General features: G+C 43.1%; 1 protein-coding gene across 1 annotated transcript in view; it reads left to right on the forward strand.

The window, feature by feature from the left end:
* fgfrl1a (fibroblast growth factor receptor like 1a) overlaps nt 1–13,162 on the forward strand; it is a 67,490-nt gene that overhangs the window by 25,366 nt on the left and 28,962 nt on the right. The gene's annotated exons all lie outside the window — the stretch shown is intronic.

Genomic DNA, 13,162 nt, shown 5'->3' on the forward strand with positions numbered 1-13,162 from the left:
TGTTTTTGCGTGCGGCTGGATTCAGACGTCGCTATGAAAGAGACATTGTGTTTTGTTTTGTTTTTCCCCTATGTTATCATTTTTCAGGCAGTTGTCAGAACGTCTGGGCGTGTGCATGTGTGTGTGTTTGTTCCAGTTCTACAAACACTGAGTTGTTATGTGGTTGTTGTCGGTCTGTGACCCTGTGGACTACGACAACCTTGCCGCTCAAATGCAGGTGTGTGTGTGTTTCTGTCTAATCTGGGACTCAAATAGCCGCTTCCCTCAACTCTCAAGCTTGTAAACAAAATAGCCAGCGAGGACTGTGTGTGTGTGTGTGTGTGTGTGTGTGTGTGTGTGTGTGTGTGTGTGTGTGTGTGTGTGTGTGTGTGTGTGTGTGTGTGTGTGTGTGTGTGTGTGTGGAAGCTGCAACACAACCCTCTCATTCCATGTGTTTGGGCACATGCACTATGTGTGTGTGTGGTCTCGGTATAACGCATGTTGTTCATCCATGAATTTTTAAATTTTAAGATGAAGACATAAGGTTGAGGTAAAGAGTAGTTATGAATATGTTTGAGTAAGTTTCCAATAAATGTGCATAAGTAAATATAATGTCGTCTGAAGTCATGGAGACGTGTGTGTGATTGTGTGTGTGTGTGTGCGTGCGTGTGTGTGTGTCAGGTTTCAGTCTGTAGAGCAGATGCCAACAGGGAGATTAAGGCAGCGTTGCCGTCCAGAGAATCTGACTAAAGCATCTCTCTCTGCCCGGCGTCGGCTTCTTCAAAGACGGGCGCAAGTAAAACGCTCCCACGCAGAAATTACCAGACAATATTTTCTGCACCTCAGTTACTGTTGATCATTGAACTGTGTTTACGTCAGTCTTGGTATTTAAATAACATATCATAACGAGTTTTTTGCACCCAAGTGTGAATCTTAAAGGAAGTACTGCAGAAAACTGAACAACATTATAGATTACAGACAAATCAAAAAAAGCTGCTTTGTTCTCGGTTGTTATAATATTACAGTCAATAGCCACAAATGTGATATATCACTTAAACTGAATTTAAAAAACAGTTTGTCCTTCTGTTCCTGTAAAGTTTCACATCCCAGCAGCAGTGACAAAAATATATTTAGTTTCCCACAACACGTTGACATGTTGCCAGGTCCGTTCTCCACTAATCATTATCGGTATGTGATCCAAAGCTGTATCGGTCCTGTCCTGAACTTCAAAGTCGGGCTGGCATACAGAGGGCAGCGGGGCAGGGGGGGGGCAACAGCTGCAGCTGAGGTCATCCATGCAGACAGCTGCTGCCTCTCTCTCTCTCTCTCTCTCTCTCTTTCTCTTTCTCTCTGTCTCTTTCTCTTTCTGTTCTTCTCTCTCTTTCATTCATTATCCTTTTCATTCACTTTCCACTCGCTCATACACACACACACACACATCTCACATGCACATGATTCAATGGATTGTTCAAACCCACATGAGTGTGTCAGGCTCATCTCAGAGATTTCTCTTTGACTGCAGAGACCAGACCTGCGTGCATGGACGGATGAGGACCGTAGATTTTTCCAGAATCAGAAAAGTTTTGAGTCAAAGAGTTTGGTCACGCCAGTCTTGGCTCCGTCCGACCTGACTGTTTATAATTACCCTGATCTGTTGTAATTACCTCAGTGAGGTAAATACACATGATGTAATGTAGGATGTCAAGAACTAAGAATGATACAAAACCCCCAGTTTCCAGACAGTCAGAGTTAACTACAGTCACTTTGTCAAGAGATGAGGAGGAGGAAGAGGAGGAGACTCCGAAGACAAGACAAGCTGCTGCAAGTCTCCGCTGTGGAGTCACTTCTGGTGCAGGTTGTACTCTCAGGAGATACCAAATAAAACCATGACATATCCAGTAGAAGTCTTTTCTAAAGTGTTTTAATTAATATGTCAACTTTTAAGTTATTCCTTAAATGTAGCATGGAAGGATGGATAGATGGATAGATAGATAGATAGATAGATAGATAGATAGATAGATAGATAGATATCTGCATGAGTGTATTATATGGAGTTAGCAGCAAGACACATCTTTCTTCCGGTGCTGAAGTGCCTGGGTAGCAACACAAATGGTACTTTGCACTCCACCTGCTCCACCGTTACAGACGACCCCTCTGCAAACCAGGATCCTGCTGCAGCGCCTCCTCTGAGAGGCAGCGAGCACCGAGATGTGTTTTCTGGAGCAATCTGTCGTCCAAAGCGTGCAGGCACTCGTCTTCATCTTCAGAAGTTGACAGCCTGAACCTCATCTGCTCCAGATGAAAATGAAGAGTTATTTCAACGGCATCCTCTTGTTTTATTCTGCTTGCTTCACTGTTCAGCTTCCTCCCCCTCTCCTCCTCCTCCTCCTCATGGCCTTCTCCTCCGCTCCTCTCCTGTGTGGTCCTGCGGTAATTACACTGTGCCCGCTCAGTTTCACAGTAATGAGCCCACACCCACGTCTTATTGTCTTTCCCTCTCAATTTCTAACCCAAACTGTCTTTAACACCTTTTTCCTATTAACACTTAATCTCTGCCCTCATTCCGCCTCCCTCGCTCGCTCGGCTCATTTTGCCCACGTCTTAATTTGTATCAATATTTTCACAGTTTCCCGTTTTTCAAGGGTGTAATAGTGTTTGATTACCATAAAACACCCGCTCTCCTGCTGCCCAGGGGTTGGAAGTGATGGAGAGGCGTTTTTGTGAAGGCTTTTTGTTAGCGGGGGGGAAATTAGAAGATTCCTTGAAGTATTTTTGCTTTTATATTGTGTGGGTTGGCAAATGAATGGGTGAGTAAATCGCCTGTGTGTGTTCTTGTTTACCTGAGGATTTGAGGACTTGTGTATGCAAACACTGGTGTGTGTGTAGATTAATGGGAGCACCCATCTGAGTAAAATGTATTTTTCCTCCTGAAAAATCATCGTCCTTCAAAAGCTGAACGCCAGCAGAGCTCTCATTTCTTCCTCCCACTCTCCTCCTTATGATCTCTCTCTCTTTCCTTCTTTTCCCTCTCTCGTTTCTCTCTGCCGTCTGTCTTTCCCGCTCGGTTCTGTGATATTCTGAAATTGTTTCCCTCCTCCCAGATTAATGATAGAAAATTTATAGTTCAAACCAGATGTGATGACAATGGGAGCGTGTCTGGAGCAGAGTTGGGAAGCCGTGCGTAAGAGGGAAGGAAGGAAGCGGTTTGGAGTCGCGTGTATATGTGTGTGTGTGTGTTTGGGTTTGTTTTTAGTGCATGTGAAAGTAGAAAATGCAGTTTTTAGTTTTAATGATCATGTTCATCAATACATATTGGTGTGTGTGTGGTCTAAGTATTGCTCATGTTGTGGGGACCTAACTTGGGCTTTGTCTTTTTAACTGGGACAAAAACTTGACACCCCCCCCCCCCCCTGGATCCTGGAGATTTAAACCTTCAACCACTGCAGCTGACAACCGGTCACAATTAGAAAGTAAGAAAAGATGTATTAATGCTTGAATAATGATTTGTAAATTATTTATTTTCATTGAGCAACTAATACATAATGACTCCTTCCATTCTATTCTGTCTCTGTTTAACTGTACTGCACGTGTGAGACTGCAGCTGTCTTCCGGCCAGAAACTAACACATGCGATCAGGTTGCAGACTCACATCATGTCTCCGTCCCTCAGTACCTCCGTCCCGATTCCTCGTCTGTTTTCGTGTTCTCACATTTCACAGTTTTTAATTGAGATATCTGGTGCCTCATCTGGAGAGGATGTAGAGGTGGCCAAGGTTTGCAGCCTAATGAGTATGAGTCATGCTGAGAGAGAGAGTGCGTGTCTGTGTGTCTGTGTGTGTGTGTGTGTGTGTGTGTGTGTGTGTGTGTGTGTCAGTCAGAATGGAGCCCAAAACTATTTCAAATAACTCAATCTCTTTCTTACACACACCCTTACCCACCTCCTGATAGACGCATAAGGCAGCTGTGTTTTACCGAGTGTGTGTGCATATGTGTGTGTGTGTGTTGTGCAGTTAGTGTTTTTACTGCCAGATTCCTCTGCTCAGGTTACACGCACCGCTTTTTCACTAATGGCTGAAAAATGCATAGAGTGAACGTGGAGCTGCAGCTCACTGGTTCAGTTGTGGTGTTCAGTTTAGGGCTTTGAGGCCTCGGTGGGGATTTCTTTTGTGTTTTTGAGGGGGCTGATGTACAGAACGTTAAAAAGGGCCCCAGAAATGATGGAGTGGTTTAGTCCGCCTGCTCCTCACCAGACTTGAAGATCCCTGAGGAAGTTTCCTTTGTGTGTTTCTTTGTGTTTTTATACCACTTGGATAAGAAAATGCCAAAGATCAATTGACATTTATTTTTGCTTTAACATTCGAATTTTCTAATAAACTGTTCAGAAAGTCAAAACTTTCATTATGTCCACCAAGGAGATTATGTTTTCACCCCTGCTCTTTTGTTTGTTTATTGGTATAAGATCACACAAGAACATAGTATTTGTTGCTGATCTGGACCGGATCCAGGATTTTTATCCTGTGAGAAAGATTTGTATAGTTTCCCCAGGGAGCATGGATGTTGGAGGAAAGGAAAATCAAGCACATTTAGGGAACTGGTATCTATGATTGTGTGAAATTTGGTGCAGCCTCAGTTACTGCAGTGAACGCACCTCAGACAGGTGTGCAGCCCAAAAAGTATTTTTTTTTGAAAAGAGTGAAATAAAGTGTTCTGATGTAAGATTAACCTCTATTTGATTTACCTGACCTGACACCAAGTGATTTTATCCAGAGTGTTTGTATGAACACTGATTTAACTTTTCTCAGTCCAAGAAAAAAAATCTGTTGTGCCTTCCAGCATTAAAGCAATAAGATTTATACTTTTGGCTCTGCAGAAGTATGACTCTTAAAGACGTAAAAGCTGCGTGACCGGACAAAATTAAACAAAACTTGATTATTGATTTTCTCAAGGGTTGCAAAAAGTAAACATACAGTTAAATAGAGGGTTACGTCTGTTTTTCTGTTATCCCCTGAGGCTCTGTATCAGATGTTAGGTTCAGGTGGGTCCTGCTGCCCGCAGAGAAGTAGACAAAGCTGGCTCTCCGGAAATCAGGGTGGCACAGTGGTGAGCAGAGATGTAAACATGCTGGTGTGTGTGTGTGTGTGTGTGTGTGTGTGTGTGTGTGTGTGTGTGTGTGTGTGTGTGTGTGTGTGTGTGTGGATGAAAAATACGGAGTCGAGTTTCAAAAGTTGTTTTCCACCTTGTTGTCTTGTCCTGTTGAGACTAATGCTTACAGATGAACAAAGATATATGTCCTGTATCTTTTACATAAATCAAGAGAAAACATTTGTCCGTTCATACACACACACACACACACACACACACACACACACACACACACACCTACCTCTCACTGACAGATGTGAACCAAATACAGATGCACACGCACAAGATTGCACACTCCTCGGGGGCCCTGGCCTCCATTTCACGGCTGTCTGTCCCACATCCTTTCGTTCTGCCTCGTTTCACTTCCAGCAAAGACACGGAAAGAAGATGGACAGGATGGAGACACAGAGAAAGAAAAGAGTAAAAAGCCTTTTGCTTTTCTTTTTTTTTTCCTGGCTTCAGTCCGAAGACGTCAACAAGTCTGGAGAATAATAATCTGTGTCCTAACAGGATGAGATGTCACTTTCGAATCCAAAACAGGGATGAAGGGATAAAGAGAGGTGTACCTGCTGATTCTCTATTGAAGCTCAAACTCCATCAGCGGAAGAAAGACAGAAAAGACATTACATTACACACACACACACACACACTGATTGATAGGGGGTCTGTTTAAAGTACAGTGCATTAACAGCGCAACTCTGAGCAACATGGAGAAGCAAAACACAACGTTAACCATGGACTGTAAATAAATATGGACAAAATGTAATCTCCCCCGAAAGTGAGTCAAAGCATCTTGATTGCCCCCTGGTGGTTAGCTGCAGGATATAAGCCTCCTTCATGTTAGTGGATGGGACATGGACCAAACTAAAAAGTCAAAGTTAAATAGATATTTTTGATGATGGTCGAGGTTTTTTAAAGTTGTTGCATTTTTCAGAGGAGTTTAGTTTTAATTTGTTATTCGATGTGAAATGCCGGTGATTGACGGCTCAGACATGAATCACTACCACGGCTCGTCCCCAGGTCTCAGTGTTCGTTATCAGGGACGTTTAAGGAAGTGGAGACACGTCTTCCATCTGTCTCCGAGCGTAATACATCGTTGGGTAAAGTGATTTTTGGTGAATAAAGCAAGTACACAGTTTAGAATGTCAAGCTTGTCATATTCTCTCTGCTTCGTCTCTTCCTCTCTCAAAAGCCTCCCGTTGTCTTCCCTCCGCTCCCCCGGCTGATAGAAGGGATCTTTTCTCTTGAGGCGTCTCTCAGCTCCTCTCTCTTCCCCCTCCTATCTGCCTTCATGCTCCATTTACATCTGTATACGTGTGTGTACGTGCATGTGAGTTGAGTGAGTACGTGAGTAATGCCTGAGTCTCCTGATTTTATGCCAAGCCAAGCTCTCATAGAGACCCCTAATGGGTCTTAAATACCCTCCGCTAGCTTTGACTCCAGCTCCCCGTGCGAGATGCCATCTGTCAGTCAACGAGCCTTTTTCTCCAGGCAGTGAGGAAATCCAGCACAAAGCAGAAGTGATGTATGTGTGTGTGTTGTTTTTTATGATTGTGCGACAGTTTCATTGCTATTGTCTCGTTGAGCCCTGAACTCTCTCCACCTCACCTCCCTGAATCACATTCCCTCCAACAAATCCTCCAGCTCCTCTCACTCGAGTGTGCCATCATGCTACATTTATGCTGAGTCAAATTAGCTGCGAACGCCGGATATTGATCAGGGAATACTGCCGATGACAGATTCTGCTTTTTCTTACATGGCTTCACCTGTAAAATTTGATTTAATTTGAGTTCATCCACAGTTTTTAAGCATCAGGAACTTATACGGATCGATTCTCTGTGGTGGTTCAAACCTTTCCTCGCTCTGTCTCTTCCATCCTTCTTAAATTCTCTTCACTGGGTGGAAATTACCTTTAACTTCGTCGACCAGCTGTTTCCAAAGTCAAATGTGTTTTCACTCTGCGTTTCCACAGCAACTCTCCCATAGCTAATATGAGTTATAACTTTACTTCTGTGTGTTTTGGCATCGCGGGCATCCGTAGGGCTAAAAAGTATAATTACGGTAAGTAAGAAATGTAGCAGAATTTAACACGGGTCATTTAGTGTACTATTACTCGCATCACGAACACTTGCTGTCCTGAAACAGGAGTACGACTGTGGGAAACTGAATATTTGTGGGCTTCTTAAAAGTATCTCAGTTCCTCAGTTTGTTTAATGTAATTAAGACTGAACTGCTCAGTGTGAGTCCAACGGTAACAAAAAGATGAGAGGAGCTGGGAAAGAGGAGCCGAGGCAAACGTAGAGGGAGCTGAGGAGGACATGGCACAGAGAATTATTTATGATAATAAGGGAAGAAAGACAAAACTGAGTGGTGAGGTTGTGCTGCACGTAACTGTGAAAACTATTAAACTGTAGTACAAAGTGACAAGTACTAACCTCAGTACGTTTTGGAGTGAACTGTGAAAATAACCAAGTGTTAATAAAAACCTTTAGTCAAATGTCACTTCACTTTGTCCCTGATTGAAATCGAACTGTTGCCAGTTTAAAAAATATATATTTTCATTTATTTGTGTCTACATCACAACATTTAGGACATTTTGAAGTTTATGATGAGGAAACGTGCAAATCGTTCCGTTGCTTAATTAACGTGAATAAAGAATTTTTCAGACATTGAGTTTGCCTTTGCCTGGAAAAACTCAGAGCACATTGACAGCAACGTTCTCACCAAAAGTTTTTAATCCCAAGATTTTTTAATTCTTCTGGTTTTCCAGAAATGTACCTGCTGTATTCTCACATAGGATTCCTCAGATATTCTCCTGGTATTTTTGCGGGGCAGGCAGTGAAAGTTCTGTCTGGAGACATTTGCGTTCTCACACACAGCCCCTCAGGGCTAATGATCAAGCAGGAAAAGTTCAGCAGAGACGTGAAAGACATCAACAAATTCTCTCAAGGAGACACTCACTGCTCTTAAAGTGGGCTCTTATGGGAGACATGTCCTGCACCCCTTCACTTCACTGCCTCATCCTCACCCCACCTACATCTGAAAGGCTTTAGCATCACGACAGAGTGTTTACACAAACAAACACAGGGAGAAACACTGCTATGATTGCTAATACTGCTTATAAAGATGATGATGAACCGTCCTTGTATTGTACATTAATTGAAAGTTAGAAATTGCTTCACAAGAGGATAAAACAAAAAAATAATACAATTCAACTTCGTGATTAAAGTTTTGGTGAAATTTCAAACGAGTAACAGATGAAGAGACAGAGTCAAACTTCATCAAATAGAAAAATAGGTGGAATATTTGACTTGGAGTGTTTTGGGCCAATATCATGAATTGATTCGGAAATACTAAGGAAATACTTGCTGGTATAAGTTTTTAACATGAATAAAGTATAAATATTTTAGTTATATGTAGCTTAGCTAACATATTACATAACAAAACAAACATACAACTTTGCATATCTTATGTGGCTATTGCTGTGAAGAATTTCTAGATGGATAAAAGAAGGAAGGGAGGGAGGTGTGAGTGGGTGAGTGTGGGTATTCGTGTCTGATCACAGCAGTTAGCAGGGGGGGCCGTGTACTTCTGAAGAGACAGCTTAGTGGCTATTATACGGTCTGGAGGATTAGTCCTGTTCACTTTTGTTACCCCGGGAGGTACCAGCATGTGCACACACACACACACACACACACACACACACACACACACACACACACACACACAGACACACATGCACTTTCTCCTCCTATTACTTCTTTTTTTCTGCATGATTCACTTTTGTTCTTTTACTTCTTTATCACATATAAACCAATGCACCCATAGCTGATCTATAACTTAACTTAAACACACCCAGATGCCATCTCCCTATACTCCAACCCCCCCCATCCTGTCACCCCATAATAGGCTGGTCCGTTGACAGACCTGCTTGTTCGCTGAAGGAGTCTTTTCTCATTAGGCCCTGGATTTTGTCGCTGGCCCGGCAGGGCCCATTGTCCCCCACTCGGAGCTGGTTATTAGGCTTTCCCGCTGTATCGACCCCCCTGCTGAATAGACCTGAGAGCAGTGGAGAGCCCACGGATGGAAGAGCGGGGTCCGGCAATTAGCAAAGACATGTTTGAAGAGAGGAGGGAGAGAGAAAAAAGAATGGAAAAATCAAGGCGAAAGAGAGAGAGGGGACCTGTGCTACAAAAAGGCTCCTTTTGAAGTTTTAGAAACTTTTGTCTCCCTTTTTTGCCGCTTCACTCTTGTGCTGTCATCAAAGCTAAAGTCCGGTTCTTCAGCACGCAGCGTCCCTCCTCCTCCTCCCTCTCTTTTCTGTCCCGTTCTCCTCTCATTTGTTACCCTTCTGACCGAGAATGCATTTTGTGTCAGCACCAAAAAAAAGCCCTGTATCTTCTGCAGCCGCTTTGATGTTTTGATGACGTGAAGAGCAAATTATTCCCCAAGACCCCCCTCCCGCCCCCCCACTTCATTCTTCTTTTGTCACTCTTCAGATCCCTGCAGTTGCATCTTGCTTTTTCCAATCTCACCACACTGAGAAGGAACAGGCGCGGAAAAACACTCACACTGAGAGGGACGATGGAGAGAAGAAAAAAAAAGCAGCAGGAATGGAAAAACTTGCTGCGCTTATCAAAAGCTTTATCAGAGTTTCAGCTTTGTATCCAGAAGCCAGTGTTGGATTTGGATTTGATAAACCTTGTTGTCTATTCAGTGTTTATTTGCCATGTGGCTGTCGAAGGCAGGTAGATTCAACCGGTGAAGTTTGATAAAAACGCTTTATCGCTTGTATTTTCAACGTTTGACTCAGCTGAGGTGAAAAACCCAGAGAAAAAAATATAATGGAATAGGAAAAAATAGCTGAGGCCAAAAAAAATCCCAATTACATGTAATTTATATATAATGCTTGTGTAGTAATAACAGACAATGTCAGAAATGAGCTCCAACAGACTGATCCATCAGGTGTGTGTGTCTGTGTGTGCATGTCCTTACTTGTACAATATCACTGCATTCCACCGCATTATATTTCACATAAATGCATGTACAATGTTCTTTTGCTGTGTTGGCTCGAGTGTGTGTACGTGTGTACGTGTGTGTGCAGTTTTCCGCATGGCAAACAGTGATGGCTCTGCGGCGCCTTCGCTATCAGCCTGAAGTTTGATCAGTGTGACAGCATGCTGAAAAGTGATACACACAAACACTGAGGCCATGACCATAATCTCTTCATCACATTCCTGTCTCCTGACTATTTTGCATTTTGTTAGATGTAAGATCTTCATCTGTTTTTCTGTCCACGTTTCCAAATCATTATTTCTTCATCTTTCACACTGACGCCTTTTTAAATCTCTTTGGACTTTCACAGCCTTTTGGGGCTGTTGTGCGCTTGTCCCCCGCTTTCATTCAAGGCTAACATCCTTAGACCATTATTCTGTACGCGGGTGTTGCTTTGATTGCACGTTGGAGCGCTCCGTGCCAAAATTCATCTGATTTAAGCCGCCGTGACAAGCTGAGTGTGTCCTTTTGGTCATTGCCCAAAAGACCAAAGCCCTCACAACAAGTGGAAACAGAAGTAAGAAGAAAGGGAGAGTGGAGGGTGTGTAGAAGCTGTCAGACATGTCGTTAAACGATGAGAACAAGCCACAGAGTTAAACCCCTTGTCAGCCAACTCTTCTCCTCCTACTGTACTACTGAGTTTTTGCACCTATCTGTCTGAGACTCTGGCCATGGGTTGTCTTAAATGCAACAAAACTAAGAATAAGTCTTTGTCAGTATGGGTTTAGACAAATCTACCACATGGACATACTGCAAATAACTGCGTGAGACTAAGAGTCTAAACTTGGAGCAGCTATGTACTACAAGACTGAACACATGCAATCACCTGCCTTGCTGAAATATTCTCTAGCAAAACCGTGACTATTGGGCGTGAGTAAGCAGAAGCCCAGAGTCCCACCGAGCGAAGATAAAAGTGGCTTTATTATTAATCCAAAACCAGCTCTGAGCAACACAAAACAAGTGTAGAACAAAGCCGCCATCAAGGTGAGTCATGTTGGAACGTCGCGCAGCGGGTGCATCGTGATGAGCGGGTTCGTTTTCCATTGTAAATAGTTGTTCATCAAAGTCGGTCTGTCAGCGTGAAGCCTCGCACAGCAGAGCCTGCCGGCATCTTTGAAGTTATACAGGACGACCACATCTTCTCAACACACACAAACACGCACACAACAGGCATGTTGGAGTGCGTGTTGACACTCGTGAGCATGTATGCAGATTGATGCAGAAACGATCGTACATGCAAATATAAACAATTGCTTGCACATGTTTGTGTATTTGCATGTGACACGCTCACAGTGAAGAGGTTCAGTAGTTGCTTTGAAGCGCGACTTGTTTTAAGGCCTGTTGTACGTACCAGCAGGGATCACAGTGGAGGCTGAGCAGAGCAGCAGTACACAGACCTGCTACTGGTCATTTATCACTCTTAAGAAATATAATGATACTTTAACAAGGTCAACACAGAGAGACAAACAACCATGTAAAATGTCAGTGAAGCTGATTTCTCTGGTTCTTAGAAGTCTGCATCACAAGCACCTGCAGCTATAAACGTATTTTAATTGTTAATGATTTGTTGAATTTATTGTCCCTTACAACAACAAAAGCTTAAGCAGATTAAAAAGCAAGTAGGATGATTTATCAGATTGAGAGACAGAAGGGGGATTAATTGGAATCAGGCTGTTTAAACCAGACTGAGGCTAAATAGTCAGTAGTAAAGTAGATGAGTGTATAAAGTAAAGTAGAATAAAAACAGAAGTGTTCGTTCCTCCTGTCTTCTCTGCCTCATGCGACCCGGCAGCAGCTGCGATCGCACATATGGTCCGCTGCAGAAATGAATTCAGGAATGTCGGAGGTCAAATGGGGAGAAAACTGCTAAAGTACTAATGAGTAGCTATTTAACCGGAGTATAATTTGATACAGGGAAGAGCAGGGTGGGCGCGAGGGAGAGAATGATTGAGAGTTCAAAGTGCTGAGCCGAGGCCCGGCGGTATGTCTTTCAAAAGGCGGCGCGTGGCGATGGATGTGAGAGATCCATTAATTCAGCAAAGCAAAGCGCTGCCTTGATGTTTACTAAAGTTACACATGCAGCAGCTGGACGAACACACACACACACACACACACACAGGTACAATAAGATTACACACACACAAATGCACTTGGATGAAAATGATTGCGTCCTCACATTACGGCAGATGCACACAGACATTCACTTGGATGCACATTGTGTACATGTGTGCAAATGCCCTCAGACATGTGCTTATAAACACTGACACAGACACACACACACACACACACACACACACACTCTCACGCACATTAAATTAGACTGACACGCCCTGAGACATGATGATGAATTTGGATGTATAAAAATAAAGATAAAAAGGGAACACGCAGCACACACACACACACGCACACACACACACACACACACACACAAGCATGCACACACACATAAATTTCCCTCCGTAACAAAGACATGTATTTATACAACTGTTGCTTTCTTCATCTAAACCCCACAGACTTCAAATGCACCATGAAGATTTATTTTCTTGCTTTTTGTCCAAACATATTTGCTTTTTCAGACAACAGAGCAGTTCAGTGATGATATATATATATATATATATATATACACGAGCGCCACGAGCACGAGCATTAGTGAGTCACCATGTCATCCATCATCCTCCAGGAATTACTGTAACGATTCTGCCTCCTGGGGAGCGGTGGACCTTCACATGGCAGCGAGGCAATACTTAACTGATGGGGACACGGGCTATTTTCGGGATGTGACGCTAGATATTCTGTTAATAAGCCAAGATGGTTTGAGGTTGGAGCAAATTACTAAATATATCTGACGAGGTGCACCTTAAACAGACACCATGTGAATCCTGTGTGTAGGGGAGAGGCAGGAAGTGACGTATTAACTCTGCTGCGGAGGTCATGTGATTTCAGACGCTGTTGTCGGCTGTTTTCACCACAAACTCTCTTGACATCTT

The sequence above is a fragment of the Paralichthys olivaceus genome, chromosome 9, assembly GCF_024713975.1.
Source record: "Paralichthys olivaceus isolate ysfri-2021 chromosome 9, ASM2471397v2, whole genome shotgun sequence".
NCBI lineage: Eukaryota > Metazoa > Chordata > Actinopteri > Pleuronectiformes > Paralichthyidae > Paralichthys > Paralichthys olivaceus.